This window comes from Columba livia, chromosome 5 (genome assembly GCF_036013475.1).
Source record: "Columba livia isolate bColLiv1 breed racing homer chromosome 5, bColLiv1.pat.W.v2, whole genome shotgun sequence".
NCBI lineage: Eukaryota > Metazoa > Chordata > Aves > Columbiformes > Columbidae > Columba > Columba livia.
Genome location: NC_088606.1, coordinates 20,792,043 through 20,811,223, shown reverse-complemented (window position 1 = coordinate 20,811,223; position 19,181 = coordinate 20,792,043). Strand labels below are relative to the sequence as shown.

At 36.0% G+C, this 19,181-nt stretch overlaps 2 long non-coding RNA genes across 8 annotated transcripts in view; one reads left to right on the top strand and one right to left on the bottom strand.

Annotated features, from left to right (window-relative positions):
* Positions 1–338: 338 nt before the first annotated feature.
* LOC135579552 (uncharacterized) lies at positions 339–13,897 on the top strand. Of its 2 annotated transcripts, XR_010472839.1 has the most exons (4): positions 339–486; positions 7,465–7,507; positions 9,838–10,557; positions 12,501–13,897. It is a non-coding gene; the product is annotated as an uncharacterized LOC135579552 (long non-coding RNA). The 2 variants fall into 2 exon arrangements; XR_010472838.1 differs by having other exon boundaries at positions 9,838–13,897.
* The window catches only part of LOC110361330 (uncharacterized), a 79,798-nt gene continuing 63,358 nt past the window's right edge, over positions 2,742–19,181 (bottom strand). For 4 of the 6 annotated variants that reach the window (XR_010472836.1, XR_010472834.1, XR_010472833.1 and 1 more), the window contains one exon: positions 5,742–6,080. This is a non-coding gene — a long non-coding RNA (uncharacterized LOC110361330). Of the gene's footprint in view, positions 3,102–5,741; positions 6,081–19,181 lie in introns of those variants that run through there. The other 2 variants (XR_010472832.1, XR_010472837.1) reach the window with 2 other exon arrangements.

The window sequence follows — 19,181 nt, the reverse complement described above, 5'->3', positions numbered from 1 at the left end:
CTTCCTGAGAGTAACTATAGTAACCTGCACAAGTTCCCCCCATGGCCTGCCTGAGTTTCGTTTTTCCTGAGGAAAGTGACATCATCTCTAAAATTTTCCTGAAATGATCAAGTTGAAAAATATTTTACCATCTCTTAATACACTTAAATACATGTACATACATATTTTTCAACTTTCAAGTATTGCCTGGTTCACTGTAATGTACGTAGTATAGTCTTAATATATGCATCCCAGTTCCCAGAAATGGTTATGAACCCAAATGAGCTAGGGTGTAACTGTTCCCTCCTCTTTTTCTTACAAAATAAAAAAGGGGTTTGAATCAAAAGAGGAGTTGGTTATATAGCCACAGCTACTCCCTGTGCCTCTCTGAGCCACAGACATTTCAGCCTAGGTGCCTAGATAAAGGGCATAAGCCCCTACATTCTCTACCTGGCCAAGTGCTGATTTAATCCTTAGGCAGCATCTCACTCACCAACTTGAAATCAGGTAAGTGTGAAGATTTACCCATGGGCTAAGTAATGATGCAAGAGATACAATGAACTATGGGAAGAAAGGTGTTTGGTTAATTGTAATAACTGATATGAAAGATTTGTTGCTTTTATCTATCAGCAAATATTCCTGAATATTAAGTTAGATCTCAAGCCCCTGAAAAATATAATTATTCTCCTCATTGTCACTGCTTATTTCCCTCCCAAATAAAACAGATAAGATATATGTGAGGAGGAAATAGGGAGAACCCCTTTCTCATACATTATGTGGTGCAGATGACTCAGATCAGGAAATGTTGTAATTTGCCATTACTATTGCACTGTGTATTAAGTCCCAGAAATTCCTTTTGGTACTCATCACCTGCTTTAGTTTATGCACGACTTGACCTCGAGCTTCCATTTACCAGAGAAATTTTCCATCACAGGAGTTATATATAAGATAGAAAATTTCTTCTAAATTTTACCATACTATTAATTCACTAGATATGCTCATTAACTGCTTAATTTTTACGGATATTATCAGCATTAATAACGAATCTCCTCATAATAACGCTATACCTGGTAGGAACCTGACAAGTAAGTAATGAATTTCAAGGGTACCTCATATTACACATCATCATAACACTGATGGCATGTATCATGCTCTGAGTATTTGGCTCTTCATCAAATGGCTGATGAGACTCAATAACTGAAAAAAATGGTACTGTGTTTATATGTATAAATATATACATACATGAATATGAGTATATATATCCAAAGCTCTTACTAACTTATCAAACTATTCTAGGATTTGAAAATTATTTTAAGCCCAGTTAGAAGTAAAATCACACAGCCCTTTTGACTACATGCTATTGTATTTACCATCTACTCAAGCCATTAAGTTTCATCAAAAAATCATGCCTTTAAAAATACTTATTTGTTTGAGCAGAAGTTGCAATGCTACCTACCCTGCTCAGTTTTAATTCTGACCTTTGTTAAAATGGCTCTTAGACAAGAAAGCACTCATTCAAGCCATTGAACAAGGACCTTGCTTTTTTGTCTTCATTTGAACCAGTCCTCTTTCCCTCTCTGCCCTTGTTTATATAAATGACTTGCTTCTCCATTCTTTGAAGTAGAAAGACTCTTTCTCATCAGTGCAGAATAAATATAAAACAACACCATTCTGGTCAGGAAAAAAAAAAAAAAAAAATCTATACCAAAGAACATAAACAAAACCTTCTTTCTCCACAGAAAACATATATTTTCAAGTGACCAAAGTCAACCTCCTTCTGTGCTCCACATATCATGAGGACTGGCTAGTACTATTTTATGAGATTGTAAACTCCCACATTATTCCTTCACTGTACCATTGTTTCCTGATTCATTGTTCAGCTCTTATTTGTTAGACTGATAATACAAGCTACCTGCAGAAAGAAAATTTTGCTATTTTTAATTTTAATTGAACTCAAGTTTGTTCAAAAAAATTCAGATATGGACAGACCATATGAAGATAAAAGCCTGAAATTTCAAGAGAGCAAAAGCTACATTTGCCTTTAATGTGACTCCTGCCTAATTTCTTTGGGCACTAATCAGGATATATGTATTCTGATTTTAACTACATTTGGTTCTTTGCCATAGGTTTCAAAGAAGGAGAAAATCAATTAAAATAAAGACACTTTTACATTATTCCAAAAAAAACCAGTTTCTACAAAATTCAGATAAATTTGGATTGAGGCATCATTTTCATGTTTAACCTAACACAGATTCTTTCCAGTGCTCAGAAGCATTGAGGTACTTGTCACAGAACACTTGCATTTCAGACAGCCCTGCTGCACATCTGATGTTTTGAAAAACCTCTTGTCTTTTCAGTAAATAGATTGAGACCTGAGTTGGCCTTACAGTGCTCAGACCAGTCTGAAATAAAGCAAAATTAAAAGCATTTCCTTTCTGGGACAAGTAGAATAATATTCAAGCCTGAGAGAATCTGATTAAAAGCAATTATATTTTCAGGAGAAGTCTTCATTATAGTGAGATTTGCCTGTAACTAAATGCATTGACTTTCATAATCTTTGTTACATTTTTACCCTAGAAATATGTCTCAGGGTATTATTTTAAAAAGAAAATATGATAGGAGACTCTAAAAGGTGAACGATAAGTAAATATTGCATATATATGAATAATGTTATTTATAATCGGGTCAGTTTCCACAATGTATGCCATATATTTGAGAAATTGTACTGCACAGTCATTTGGAGTTCAATAAAAATAGATAGGTCTACATATATGGCTTTAATTAACTGTTGTAAATAGTGGCAAAATAGCTTTCTGGGAGCTACAAATCATCCTGGAATATCAACCATGTGCTTTAGCATATCATAAAGAGGAAAGTCACACCAGTGACTGATCAGTGTTAATTATAGCTCTATACAACAAGAATTCAACTGGCAGCACTTAAGGATGACTACCTGAAAAAGAAAAATTGTACTTCAATGAATATCTTATATTGCTGATGAAGAAACGGCTACAGCACCATTTAAATAGTGAAATCTTTACATGTACTTGATCTGCAGCCAACTGTAGCTCTTACTTTGAGGGAGACCTCATTCACAGAGAAGTAGTGTCCATTTTGTGAACCTGAGTTTCAACAAGGAGAAAAAATAAAACAGAAAATATCTTATTTTAATTGATTGAACTAAAAGCCTATACATTTTCCAAAGTTATGTGATTCATTCTGTCTTTATGTGATGAATATAAAATAGTGAGTAACAGCAAGATCATAAAGTAAACTACTTTTTTTTTCAACTAAGTAAATATATACTTAAATTACACAGACTTATAGTAAGGGACTATATAATATGCACTACTATTGTGATGTTATAGTAAAGAATAAGCAATATAACTGTAACTGAAGATAGTTTAAATATTTGAATTTCTTACTAGTAGTAAATGAATTCTGGCAATACATTCATCAAACCACAAATAATTCTGTGTAAAGATCTCTTCTATAAAAATCTATTAAAAAAGCCTTTGCAGAGTTTTGAAAATGTTTTTACACTTTTCTTCAGCTATTAAGTTGGAGAACAATGTCACATGAAGAAACTTTATGAAATGGCACAGGGAAAAAAAAAAAAAAGAAAAAAATGAGGGGGTTTAAATTCCACAGGCTTCATAAGACTTTTTTCTAGGTTTGTTTTGAAAATAACTTTTCTCTGCTGATACCAAAACTTTTGATGTCTTCTCTCACCAGCTTTCTGGTAACATTACTTTCCTAATGAGATAGAATCTAGCTAAGAAGAAACTGAAAAAAAAAATGCTTTATTTGCACACACAATTAAAAGTTCTATTCTTAGCCAGGGAGATTAATTTTCTTTTTACCTGTCAGTGAGCAAATTTTGGAAATGCTTCTGTGCACAAAATGGTGGCAGGCTTTCATTTAAAGTTTATTGATTTGTGAAAGCTTGTATAAACTTGTACCTTACAGAGGTGTGAAAAGTCTTTGACTGATGTAATGGCTATAGCCTGATGTTTTCTTCAGATTTTTGCTTGTAAAAGCAGCAGTGCTGACTAAAGAAATGTTCTGAACAGATGTTTGTAACTCAAGTGACGTTGGTATTACTAAAGTTTAAAATACAGTACGTCTTTGAACCTTTTTAAGAAAGTAAGTTATTCACGAGCTAGTATTTATAGACAATATTTATGTCCAACTTACAATGAGGGCATTTATAGTACTGTATTTTTCAGTATAGCTCAGTAAGTTCACAGTTCAGTAAGGCATGGATAAGCCTTCTGAACTGAATGAATTCTCTGTTTGCTTTATAATAATTACTTTGTAGTTAAATAAGCTGAACAAACTGTGCAAGCGAATAACAAAAAGATACTACTTTGTCTTTAGAAAAGGAGCTGCTACTTGCCCTAAATCAAAGACATTTTTCAGAAACAATTTTCTGTTTGCTTTTACTTTCTTTTTTTTTTTTGATTGTTGGTGACATTTATACAGATCTTCAAATAAACCATTTAGTTCTTCAAGGTGTCATCAGAAATAATCTTTGGAGATGATTGTAGCAGCTGTCTGCTTTTCCACTGTCTAAACAAAAAGTGCAGTTCAGATGCACCTGAAGCACAAATCCTTTACTTTGCTAAAAATCTGTTGTGGAACAGAAGAGCAAATATGATCTAATGAGCATATAAAAAACACAATGGGTCAGAGCCATGCTCCTTTACAGCATTTCTCTGATGTTGAAAGGTGACTTAATCGCAGATTGAGGAAGAGTTTAATGTGGATATTCCTAGCTTTCAACTTCCAAACTGTTTGAATTTACAAAGCTTATTTAGGTATCTACAAACAGTACATCACATGTTTATGTATTTACCTAAATAAAGATGGTATTTTGGAACATTAAAGCGGAATAAACAATAGCTCCCTTATTGAGCAAGGTGGAAAGCAGTGAGTAATGCTGAGAAGAGACTGAAATCTGGTCTTTTTCCTTGCTTTGTATTCCTAATGACAGCCAAAATTAAACATCTCTGGATTCACAATCTGGATTTAAGTAATGTGCTATGTGTAATATATATGTGCCAAAACCAGTCAAACCTGCCAGGAGATGCCTGCATAAGAATAAGCCTGAGACCTGCTCTGAGGCTGCCTTAGTACACACAGTTCTGAAAGGATGACTGCATTCTTAACTTACAAAGTAGTAGCACATGTAAACCTCAAATCATCCATATACAACCTCAGGGGCTTAAACAAGAGCCTAGCCACCCTAAGTTTGTTCTGTGAACAAGCAGTAATTCTAAATGGCAATTCAGATCTTCAGCTAGCTAATTGACTCTAAGGGAGAGCTCATCTCCACTTTAATGGGATATGAGGAAACAAAAAGCTATACTTTTTCCTTGATACCTGAAGTTAGGGAAGATAAATCCTCCAGGTTACTGACTTTCCTGACAAATGCTTTGGTGCCCTTCCTCAGACTTAGGCAGAATTCAGGTACACAAGAGTTCTGCTATCCTCCAAATTCCCATTCCTAACCTGATACAGTCTGACAGAGCTAAGTAAGCTCTGCATAGAAAATGATGCACAGTAAGTCAGTCTCAAAAGTGATCACTGGGAGCCAAAAACACTCCAAATGCAGAGAAATTCAAATGAAAGACAAACTTGACTGTATTTACTTAGAAATGTATGTATGTCTTCAGTTTACACGATAGCTCCTTCTCCTAATAAACTCACTTCAGTAGGAACTTTCTTCTTGGGATTCACAACATAATAGAGAACACAGATTTAATAAAATATTTATTGAACTCTGTTAAAATAAATAGCACTGTTTTGCTCAGAAATCTCAGGTACCTTTCCATTCTGCTTCACTTCTGGTAAAATTATTACTGATGTGTCGCAGAGATTTACTGCCAGAAGAATACCATTGCAGGGACACGGTGGGAGCAGATCTGGTGATGATGAGCTGGAGGCCTCCCAGACCAGCCTCCTGCCTCTGAACCACAGAAGGGGCCCTAGGGAGGTAGGAGATCATCCAGTGAACATCCAGTGAACATGAGGACCAAACACGTCTGAGGGTCGAGTTTCCCCACAGTCTCTTCCTCTGGACTCTGCTATAATACCTGCTGAAAAGAGAAATTATAGGCCAATAGTGATAATCTTCACTATTCTAAATGGATAAGAATGCTTGTTTGCTTCTTTTTTTCAAAATATATTTTAAAAACAGATTCAGTACAAGTACCATTTTTCAGAAATTACCATAGGGGGAGAAAAACAAACAATAGGTGTTATTTCAAATACAGATGTTTGATATGACATAGAAATAGGGTTGACTATATAAGTCAAAAGTCTAAAACTGACTAAAGACTTGATATCAGTAATTTTAATCTGATTTTAACATCATTAGGTGGAATAGGTCTTATGAACAAATTGGTAAGAGATGTGTTTATTATTTTTAAAAGAAAGAGAATAAAGTGGCAGATAAAGTGACTTCCTCAGTTCCCTTGAGGCTTGATACAGTTGATAATACAGTGGCAGGGACAGTGCATAATAATAAACCCCAGGAAGTCCATAATAATAAAATTTGAGCTGTGGCTATCCCAAAACACTGTGAGGGCCAATCCTTTATGTGATCCTGCAACAATGACTAGAAGCTGTACAGTTGAAGACATATCAGCACAAGTTTCTAAGACAGAAGAAGAACTTGGAAGCCAAGAAAGTGACGTACTGCTTCATTAGGATTTTTTGAAACAGTGTATATGACATTTCCCAAACTTTCAGTACCTTGAAACCTGATCCAAGTTCCACTGAACTCGAGGTGGAAACTGAAATTTATTTCACAAGGTTTATTCTTAACTGTTTGTTTAATAGCTTCATAAAAGCCATCAATTTGACCTCATGTCCTAGCAGAAACTAGAAAACTGAATAATAAATGAAGCCTATATATATAACTAGGAAGGTACAGTTATCTGTAGTACATCAATCCAACAGCTGCTTCTTCCACTTCCCCCAAACCAATTTGCCCATCCCTAATACCTCAATTCATAAAACTTCAAATGAACACCACAGAGAGGAAGCTGGTTCCTCTAATACATATTTCCTACAAACCAGTAGGATCAGCATATCTCATTAAACTAAATCCAAAAGCATTTATGCTCAACTGTTTGACATAAAGTTTTAGAAGTATATTTGATCTTTTTCAGATGACTCACAAGTAATGTATTTCCAGACACAGAATGATAGAATATGCTACTATGTAAGTATCTGCGTAATCAGAGTAGCTACAAAAGAAGAGTAAAATATTCTCATAAGTGGAAACAGTAGTGTTTCTTCCTTCAATAAACTGCAATATTATATGGCTGATATTAAATTGACATCTAGCTATTTCCCAGCACCCCTCCCTCAATATTCTATTACAGGTTCGCCTTAACCCTTGCTGTGTATAATTTGGGGTTACTGAGATGTCATACTGTAGAGTATTTATTACTTTAACAAAACTTTTCTTCCCAGGCAGTGATATAGCATATGAATAAGGCCATCATTGCTCTTTCCGGTAAGTAACATTATGTTCTCACATTTCTTCTACATATCTAGACTATATTAAAAACTTGAGTAACACAAGCAAGTTTATACCATAACAGCCTACAAAGATTCAGATCAGAAAAGAAAAAAAAAAAAAAAAAAAAGAAGGCTTATTGTGTTGGGATAGAAGGCTGTAAAACAGATTTTACCTGACAAATTAGTCCTTGGTCTGAGCTCAGATCTGATGTGTAAATAAGTTTGAAGGAGAATAAAGTGATGTAAATTACACCTTCTCTCACTCTCTCAGCCCATAAATTATGCCAGCCTACTCTCTCACAAGCTAAAACCTATTATGGAAATACTATCTACACCCTCTTCTTTTGGTTCTTTGCCTATCACATTTATTTTGAAATTCTGTAAATATAGTGAGAAAAAATGACATGGAAGCATAATTCTAGTCTAACCCTACCCTTTCTCTTGAAACTTAGCTTAGTTATTTTCTTTCTTTGAAACTATTATGCAGTGTAAAACTTAAATATTAACAACTGTAAAGCTTATATAATTCTCACAGTTCCCAGTCAGTTTGCAAAGAGACAGCACACTGTAATTTCAGAGTCAGCAAAATATTCCACTGTCCATGAACAACATGATAAATACTATAAAGAAAGCAAATAATATTATAATACCATTAATTACCTCCAAGTAAAAGTTAAGTTAATAATTCTTTCCTCCCTCCCCGTAAGCTCTTTTACTTTGTTACTCATCCAAAAAATATAAATACTAGTTTTCAATGCAACATTCACAGCTCTGCACTTCAATGTGTTCACACAAACATTCCTTCTTGTCATTTTCTTTCATGGGTGATTTATCACATGTCTATACTACAAGCATTTTGCCAGTATAGACAAGCAGAACTTTATCCCACACCAACAAAACCTTTTTTGAGAGCTGAGTGTTATGACCTACCCTAAGTTTTCCCCACTCCTCAGTGAAACTCCCTGGGTTGACAAAACAGGTTTTATCTGCAAAGCTAAGTTAATTAGTGATTACAACTGTTTACAACCCCCAGCAAAATATACTTGGTCTGTGTTACAGGCAGGTTTCAGCTTTATTTAGGATATCTGTAAAATTTGTTTTGTGTCCCTGTGGCTCTTCAGAACCAAAGAGAATAGTAGTCTCCCATTTTCTTTTTTCCTCAAACACAGCAAAATCTTGTTGGCAATCTGGAGCCTGTGTAACTAGTAGCACATTAATAGGTCCTTAGCTGCTGCTTCGACAGTAATTGCTAGCATGTCTCAAGAGTTGTACAGGTATCAGCATACAAAATATCAGTTACTTGTATCTTACAAGGCTCTAACTTCAGAGACCATTATCTTTGCCATGTAAACCCAGGGACTTGTGCTGCTGCCTTGCTGTTAGCAAAGGCATAGCTCAGAGCTAACAGCTAATCTGACTTTTGCATTCTCTAAACTCTGAGATTTAAAGATTGCTCCTGTCCTGGCTTGTCTCCTTAAAGTCCATAAAAGGTGCAGACCAAACACTGGATAATAAAGGACTGCCCTCGTGAACAAACCTGAAATAGCAACTGTCCATATCTAAGTGGCACACAATGGATTCTAGTCTCATTACCTAACACCTTATTTGATCATGCTTTGACCACGACCAAGTTCACAGGACCATTTTCAACTCCAACAAGTACAGCTGTTAAATATTTTAAATTTTCCGGATTCTCTAAAATATAATGTGGTGAAACTGACAAGTTCACAACATGTTTCGGAGTCACTTATGGCATTTCCTGACCAAAAAAAGTCACTGCTTTGGCAAAAATATTTCACTTTAGTTTATTTACAATCTTCTTAAACTCTGATGAGTTCAGCTATCAGATGATATGCATGTGGAAAACATTTTCCATGATGTAAACCTCCTACACAGGTTCAGAAACTTTCTCTGAAGAGTCTTAAAGTGTTGTCTTCAGTGCCTGAATGCTTCTGGTTTCTAACATCCTGCTCAGTCTTGTTATTATGTGTTCTCTTCCCAGCCAGTAAATCTATGCCTCATTATAGTAATAATACTGCCTTTTTAAAAAAATTATGAGTAAAAAACTAATATTAAGCTGTTGTTCAGTAATATTTAGTCTAATTATTTTCTTAAACAACATATATACACCAAAACCACAAATTTCATTCGCAGAATCATTTTGCATCATTTAAATAACAATAAAATAATCAAAATTTTAAATGTTTGTGTTTTAAGACATGAAGTAGTTCAGCTGACACTTCCTTGGCTCCTTATTGACCTGATAATTAGGGCCTTTTTTACTCATTTCAATTCTTCCTCAGTGTCTTGTGTTTATGTTTCAAGGCTTTTGTAGCAGGGGCACCGTAGGGGTGGCTTGTGTGAGAAGATGTCAGAAGCTATACCCGTGTCTGACAGGGCCAGTTCCATCCAGCTCCAAGAAGGAATCACCACTGGGCAAAGCTGAACTCATCAGGAATGGTAGCACTTCTATGACAACATGTTGAAGAAGGAGTAAAAAACACTGCACAAAGCAGCTGAGGAAGAGAAGATGTCAGTGAAACCCCCATGCAGACACCAAGGCCAGTGAAAAAGAAGGGGGAGCAGAGCACTAGAGCAGAGATTCCCTGGCAGACCATGGTGAGGCCGACTGTTCGCCCGCAGCCCATGGAGCTCCACAGCGGAGCAGAGACCCACCTGCAGCCTGTGGAGGACCCCATGAGAAAGCAGATGGCTGTGACCCTGTAGGAGAGTTCATGAAGAACTCTCCCATGGGAGGGATTCTCATGGAGAAGTTCATGAAGGACTGTTTCCTTTTGGTGGGACCCTATGCTGGAGCAGGGGAAAAGAATGAGGAGGAAGGAGTGGCAGGATCAACTTTGTGATGAACCGAGCACAACCCTCATTCCTCATCCCACTGTGCCACTCAGGAGGAGGAGGAAGAGATGTCAGGAGTGAAATTGAGCCCAGGAAGGAAGACCTTTGTTCTTATTTCTCATTATCCTAGTCTGATTTTCACTGGCAACAAATTAATTTCCCCAAGTGGAGTCTGTTTTGCCAGCAAAGGTAATTAGTAAGTGATCTCCCTGTCCTTACTTTGACCTACAAGTTTTTCATTGTATTTTTCTCCCTGTGTGTTGCTGATGGAAGGGGAGTGATACAGTGACTTGGTGGGCACCTGGCATCTAGCCAGGGTCAATCTACCACACTCACTCTCTGCTTCTCTATTAATTTGGTATTCCTTCCTGCCTGGTCCTAATGCATCAAGATGAGAGAAGAGTACAGCCTTCTTTTGGTCAGCGTAGGCCACTGATTGAGGAATTTTTTTATTATAGCAGAAATCTGAACATACTAGGGAAAAACAAAATTATTGAATTATAGCCAGTTCCAGGGCATTGGCAATAACTACCAACCTGAAGGGGAAAAAAAAAATCCTGAAAGTTACATAAAACTATGATTTTTTAAAATTGTTTTATTTATTTGAATGATCCTGGCTATCTTTCTCAGTCAGAAGTGGAGGCAAGAGATAGATTAAAATATATGTTTATCAGATTGAGTCTTGCTGGTACCACAGAAAATTTATGAGGCATGTTAGCATCCTAATGTCAGTGAAGCTGAAGTAGACACATTGGTACTAGGGGAATGAAACAGCTTTGCTCAAAATTTAATTTATGTAGAGCCTTTGCAGTTCTCAGGACTGGGTGCTTCAGGATCATAGTTCTGAATACAGAGTGTCTAAATTAAGTAATATCCTCTTCAAGCATGTAATGTTTCATCTAAATTAGCCCTGAGGCTTATAACATCTATGATATAATAACTGTAAACTGCAATTGTTTTATTTTTCATTTTACAGCCACAAATCCTAATCCTAACTCAAGGACAAAGTAGAACTGTGAGAGATTTTCTTCCTATAGGAACAGACTGATTAGACCTAGTGAGAAAAACTGACACAGGAAGGTGAGGTTAGTTTTGTGAGCTTTAATGCCGCAGGAGACGGAAATCTGCATTATAACATTTTGAGTGATTTGCTAGCTTTGTAGAATTTGTTTAGCCATTATCTAACACCCCAAAGATATATTCTTTAACAGTTTTATAGTTTGTTGACATTGAAATGGTCAGGAAAGTTAATGCAAGCCCATTAAAGCCTAATTCAATGTATATAAGTTAAAATATATAATAGTCCTTGTATTTGTAATTATTCAGGATCAAAGCATTATTTAGTCCTACAGAGATATTTTGATTATTAAATGCAAGTGTAATAAATATACTTACATAGATTCATCTTGCACTGTAAAGTTTTTTCTGAATGTCTTGACGTAGACAAACCAATAGTTGCCTTGTGCATATGGCCATCATTTCTCTAATACAGTAGGATTCAAATTAAACTAGCATTTCAAAATTTAGCCAAATAAAAATATACCATTCATTAATTAAATGAACTGTTTATAAACTGAAAAACAAGAGACTACTCTTTTTCTCTCTAGTGCTTTCTGTACAATACCTTGTACTCTCGTTCTCTCTTTCAGCTTCTCTTGGTTTTAGATTTCGGAGAACTTTCCCCTTTCAGCCAAAAAATTAATTTCACCAATGTAACATCAGCAAGCCACTAGATATATGCCAGTATTAAGTGACTTTGCATGTTTATGTACAAGAAAGCAAAAATTTAAATCTAGTTAATAATTAAAGCACACTTAACATTTATTGACTTTATCATCATTCATAATCATATCATCTTTCATGTATCGAGAAATATTTTAAGAGATTAGGATGACTGCATTATAATATGTCACTCAAGAAAGTGCAGTGGACAGCCACTGCATTCAGCAGAAATCTACTTTACAGGATATATACATACCACCTTTAATTAATCTCTAGTGGAAACATGAAAAAAAATCTTCAGGTCCTGATTTTTGTTGCCAGAAATTTTGCTGTTGTTTTAGATATCATTAATCAGGTTTTTTCCTTGCATACACAACTAATTTCTAATTTTTTGTTCTCCCTTTCTCCAGTGTTTGAAGTACTTCAGGACAGAGAATTATTTTTGCTCAATAGTGTTACTATGGATGTCTGCAATCTTGATTTAAGGAGCAGATGGAACATAGTGAAAGTGTCTGCCCTACGGTTCACCATGTGAAGTGACATCCTGAACCAACACTAAGTCATACAGGACACTCAGGGCTGGGAAAGCAGTCCCAAGTGTATTTTGAGGATTGATGTCTTGTGTGTACAGCAGAAACACTGCTACAAAAGCAGTTGTGTTCTGCCACAAAAGCCTATGTAATATACGAGGCTGGTTGGCATGAAGATCACGCAGAAGTGCAGCTGAGAAGCTGGAGAAAGACAGCATACCAAGCTCACTTAATCCCTTTCAGAAATTTTTACAGTACTTAGCTTCATTTGGGTCCAAATTAAGACAATCAAGGGAATGAATGGAAGAAAAATAACATTAAAATACCCATTAATAGTACTACAAAATGCCTCTAGTATTTTCCACTGTCTTGAAAACCTACTGTTCTACCTAAAAATATAAATACCAGAAACAATGTAATAGCTTCCATTGTCAACAATGTAGTTGTTTTTTATGTTTAAATACTTTTGTCTGAAAGTGCTAAATACTCTTCTCAGAGTCCTCCAATTCTAGACTTCTGATATTCTGATTCCCTAAAACTCTATTTCGGTTCTTTCTGCATCATACTCAGCTTTGGTTTAGATCAGAAGAGAAATGGCAGTACCATGCAGCCCAAAATACAACAGGGGTTACAACTTTTGGGAAATCTTCCTCTGTTTGAAAAACCAAGAGAAAAATATTTAACCACCAAAAGATATCTTCTCTTTAGATTTTATAATCCACTTTTCTCTTGCCTGGACCAAAGTATGATTGTGGGATGTGAGCAGAAAGTATCACCTAGGAGCAGATTTAATTGTGGTGACTCTACCAGTGCAGTTGACTCATTTTCCTTCCCTCAGTCTCCCTAGCATCCCCCCACCACTTTCACTGTAAGCAGTGTTTTGCAAAGACTTTGATGGCAAAGGCCGCTCTGATACAGCTGGTGATGTTGAGAGGAAGATGCTGAGGCTTCTTTGCCTTCTGATAAATTCCAATAGCTAAGACAGTTGTTTATAACGTTGTCATCTTCAAATGACTGCCTATTCTTCCTCCAAATTGAGTTTTCCTTATTGTTTTGCTATTCTGTGACCAACAAAGATTTGAACCATAGAAGTAGGAGAGAGCTGGCTCAGGTGTTACCCCTGTGGGCTAAGTACCAGGTGTCTACAAAGGGCTGTGTCCCAGTCTTTGATATGTAAGATACTGCAAGCCTTTCATCTGAAACATGCAATGAGAGCACTTGGTCGTTGGATTTTAGTTTGCTGTCTAAATTAACAATAAAGTCCTGTTTTATTATGCTTGGTTTGTTGATTGTCATAGTTCAAGATTTATCTCTGCATATTAGCTCTAGCTCTCAATATATGTAAAAAAAACCTTTTGATTCACTTAGAAAACAAAACTCAAGTATGTGGACTTAACCTTGCACAGTCACTATGACCTATGTATGCAAGATGAGTAAATTTATTTGTTTATTAATTCAAATAAATACATTCTTAGCTAATGCAAGATCATATTGAGACAATAAATTTGTCATTTTAGTGAGTTACCTCAAAAGCTTAGTGTTTTGATATTCTGCTTAAGTACAGGTGTTTACACATACAGAGTAGTATTTATATCCCTTCACATCTCTCTAGCCAATAATTTTCCAATGGTGAAATAACCTAGATCAGTTTAACCATTTAAGCCTGTTCAACTACAGATTATGTATGTCACACAAGAAGCAAATAGTATGTGCACTTTCTTTTTCATTAATTTACTAAGGCTACTTTATGTGTTTAGTGATGCAATATTCTAGCTCAAGTTTTTGGCAGTTTGGCAGAAAAGAATTCTAGGTATCATCCTTTTCCTCAGTCATTATGATTGACCTTCATATAAAAATAGTTAGATCCTAAGTATTACTTCCTTCTTTTATTAATAACACAGAGGTAAAAAGACCTTGATCACATCACTGAAAGTGTCTTCTGTAGTGTCCATAGAAGTGTAGAACTACTTTTCTTCAGGGAGGCTAAAGATGTCTATCCAGGCAGAGCATGCTGTACTTACCCAGAGGCAGAGGATGCAGGCAACACAGCAGATCAGTTCCATCCTATGTGAGACAACTAATCTATTTCCCTGTATTTCTTGTGTGTATACATACAGAGTATAGCACAGCCCTCCCTAAACTTTCCAAAGACTTTCTTTAGTGGGGAAGATAAATATAAAAATCACTCCATCTGGTTCCTTCCCCTCACCCCATCATCCAGGGTGAACACAACCATCTCATTTCTCCTTGCTCATACCCCAGCCACCTTCTTTGCCACTTCAGAGACCCAGCAGCTCTGGCTGACCTAGTTTTGGGTTAGACCAGACCTTTCCAGCCTCCCTCTGGCCCTCGCTCACACAGTGGTTATCTGCTTAACAGTGCTTTACAAAGGCACAAATCTCTCCATAATTAGATAGTAGGTAGCATGATTTCTGACTAACTATTGCATGTTTTTACCACACAACTTGGAACTCCTCTTTCCATCAGATAAGATATCTCCCTATGTCTCTAGTACACAAACTGTGATGTCTCTGCCATCTGTCTAAGGAACATGAGACAAGAGCCTGTTGTTATTGACCAATGCGTGAAGCATAGATAAAAGACTTAAAAATGGCAAATACAACCTGCCATATTAACGTTTATCTGATAAATCCAGAGTATTAATTTATTGAAATATTATTTCTACCTGTTCACTACCTAGATTTCTAGAGAACACTGATTTCATCAAATATGGATGATTTAAGCAACAACAATGCTCTACAGTCTGATATCAAATCCAGATATGAGAGGCCTTCCTTAAGATTGTTAAAACAATATTTTGATTGAAAGATGAGATTAATCAAAATTTGAAAAGTTAAAAATTTTGTGACACAAGTATTTTTTCTTCCTAGGAATTTTGATACAGTTTAATGTATCACTATTGTTACATCACCTTATCACACTAATGCTCAGATCCACACACTAATTTAAATCCAAAGTACTTATTAATTTGATTGTGATATTGTGTTTAAGCCCTTTTATTAAATAGAAGGATTTCAAAATAATATATGAGCACATCTAGTTTGTTATTTTCCAAAGTGGCTGGAAGTATTAATTTAGTCTGAGCTCCAGATCTGAAGTTTAGACTGTTTTTCAGTATCAGGAGGTTAACTGCATGCACTAGTTTTCTCTTGCAGAAATTTGGAATTTCTAGTAGAACTACTCTTTCTGAAAATTAGTCACCTATTTTTCTGGTGTATCTTCCAGAGAGCAAATAGACCTTCTGCTAAAGATATTGACTTATGATACTGACTAATTTTCATAAATTATGATAAGAGTTTTCCAAAATGCAAGTATTCGCAATATTTCCGAGGTTTAGCATAGCCAGAGAGACTCTGCAATGAACAAGCTGTTTAATTTCTCAAAAGAAACTGATAGCTCTTTAAGAAGATATAACCTATCTGATCAAGATATCATTTAGTAAATCTGATAAGACTGAGTTTTATGAGACATAGTACACAATTTAAGTGAGTCACAAAAAAATATGTATTTATTGGTGATGGGTATGTAGAAATTTTATTCTAGCTGTGTTTGGTACTTCCTTTTCTAGCTGCCAATATTTGACTATTTACTATGCCTTTCCACTAAATTTCTGCCCTTTCTCTTCAAGTTGCAGGTAGATATAGAACAAAGCAAGGTACATGAAAAACTTGCAGGAGATTATACAGCAGAACATGCTGGAAATAAAGATGGATATACTTCAGCTGCCAACATTTTCTAATAGTGCCTGAGTTTGGGTAAATATCATAGATACCTCTAACAGGCAGCAATACAATTGCAAACACTGGGTCTAGTCAAGCATTTCTAATACCCTTGCTTCCTAATGACTTCACCTGGATTGCTTAATGCATACAGAGGATAAGATACAGACCTTAAATTGACAAGAAACAAAGATGACATGAAACCCTGAGATTTTGGGGAAGAAAGAAATCTCTCCTTGCATAAAAGCTTTTGTTTATCCTGTTAATTTGACAACTTGTACTGGTTTTCAAGACATAAATGCTAAATATGACAATCTGACTTTGGTAGAAATTTTATTCAAGAAAAGACTGCAAGCCTGAACTCTAAATACACAAGGACTATTAAACATTAACCTGAATTGCTCCCACGATGGAACTATACTCAGGAAGAATAGCCTTCTTCCCCATTTACCTGTGAGAGTTGTTGTTCAGTTATCAGCTGAGATTGATGCGTCTCTTCTAATAAAGAGTATTGTATATGAATAGAGAATAATGGCAATCTGATATGCTTAGAGTCTGACACTGAAGTTTTTAATCTGTCCAGACTCTCAGAAAGAAGTTCTGTTTTTTAAAATTAAATTAATAAGGAGACTCAAATGAGATATACATATATCACATTTTACTTTTTAATAATGCGTAACTTAAGATAGCATTAAAGGTTTGTTAATGTTAAAGAATTACATTCTTGTTAAAATATTCCTTTTTACCTTAAGACTGCAGTATTAAACAGTTTCCTGTAGAGTCACTTTGAGCACAGGCAGTTTAAAGCCAATCAGACACTCAGAAAAAGGCATATTTGTATTCCACGTTGCAAGTTTGGTATCATACCATAATAGTTATTCTCATTATGAGACTTGACGGCTAACCTGACAGAAAACAGTTGATTTTTTTTGGCTTTCTTCCTCCATTTTTCACCCGCCCCCCTTTGCTCTTTATAATGTATTTAAATAGAGAGCAAATCACACATTTCTGACGAGCAGGAACTGGGGTCAGAACCAACTCCCATCTCCTTCCCAGCTTTCATCTGCCTGAAGCAACATGGCCTGTTTGATCTAATCCCTAGGAAACAAGCCAAACGGAACATGCCTTTGGTAAGATCTGCCTCTCATCTGAAAAGCCTGTCTTTTCTGTAGGGTAGGCTCCTCCTTTCTTTCTACTTAACTGAAAATATATTTTTATAAAGTTCTCAAATAAAACAGAAAATTAAGACACCACTAAACATATTTTTTTTCAGTAAAAGGACGTAAGACTTCAGACTCTTGAAGACTGAGAGGTGTGGGGAAACACATCTTTACTCTGGAACAGGAAGAGGTCATACCTGTATTGCTAATAGGAAATGGGCAATTTCATGAGACGTGTGCCAATGCTATAGACTGAGGCACGCTAAGCCACAAAAAGGCCAAATGATTCATAAAGAAGTAAAAATGGCAAATCCAATTTAGCTTTGCAAGTCAGAGAGGTGTGGGTGGGTTTGTTTCTTTGTTTGATGTTTGTTTCTTTGTTTGTTTTTCATTTGTTTGTTTTCAGGTTGAAATTATTTTGCTGCCTTCATAAAAGTGATAAAGAAAACAAGTAAGTGGCACCACACACATACATTTCAGCAGTGTTTATGTAGCAGTTGTGAGTTAACTATTGCACTAACTTGGTACTTCCTTTTCTAGCTGCCAATATTTGACTATTTACTATGCCTTTCCACTAAATTTCTGCCCTTTCTCTTCAAGTTGCAGGTAGATATAGAACAAAGCAAGGTACATGAAAAACTTGCAGGAGATTATACAGCAGAACATGCTGGAAATAAAGATGGATATACTTCAGCTGCCAACATTTTCTAATAGAAGAGTAGTAAATTCGGGGATCTCCCCCATCTACCAAGGTTCTCAGCACTGCTCACAGAGAAGATAAATGAAAGGTAAAAAAGGGTGAAGTGGACTATTTAAACCTGACTCTATACTAATATCAGAGTGAAAACTACCTTATTGCCTCTAGGCAAAAAAGAGCTCACTAAATTAAGACGTGAGCAACGCATTCTTGTGACAACAAAGTAGATCTTCCTGTCTGATCATTTGTAAGCTATTTTCAAACTGAGTGTAAATCAGGTTTGAGAACTTTGACTGCTGTAAACACACCTTAGCATGTGTGTGCAAAACTTTCAGGGAAAAGAAAGAAATCTTCCATGTTTGAAATACACTTTTTATCTGGATAGGTGCATCTATCACATCTTATGTGCTACTTTTTACAGCACAGGATAATAGGTAAGTTTAAAGGTACATGTGGGGTTCAAAGCAGGCACAAACAGTGGTGCAAAGAGTTCTTTTGTGCAGTGTAGCCCTCCTGTTTTAGACAAAAGGGAAACTGTTTTTGAATTAATGATCTAAGATTAGAACCAAATAAGTTTATTTACACTCAAATTGTCAGGAGGTTGGAGCATGGAGGGTGTTGGTCTCTTTCCCCCAAGTAGCAAGTGATAGGACAAGAGGAAATGGCCTCAGGTTGCACCAGGGTAGGTTTAGATTGGATATTAGGAAAAAATTTTTCACAGAAAAGTTTGTCAGGCATTGGTAAAGGCTGCCCAGGGAAGTAGTTGGGTCAGCATCCCTGGAGGTGTTTAAAAGGTGTATGGACAAGTTTCTTAGGGACGTGGTTTAGTGCTAGAGTTAGGTTATGGTTGGACTTGATGATCCTGAGGGTCTTTTCCAACTGAAATGATTCTATAATTCTAGAAGCTGGTCTAACAACAGACACATCTGATGAGGCAGAGTAGCAAGGAAGAAATCATGTTCTT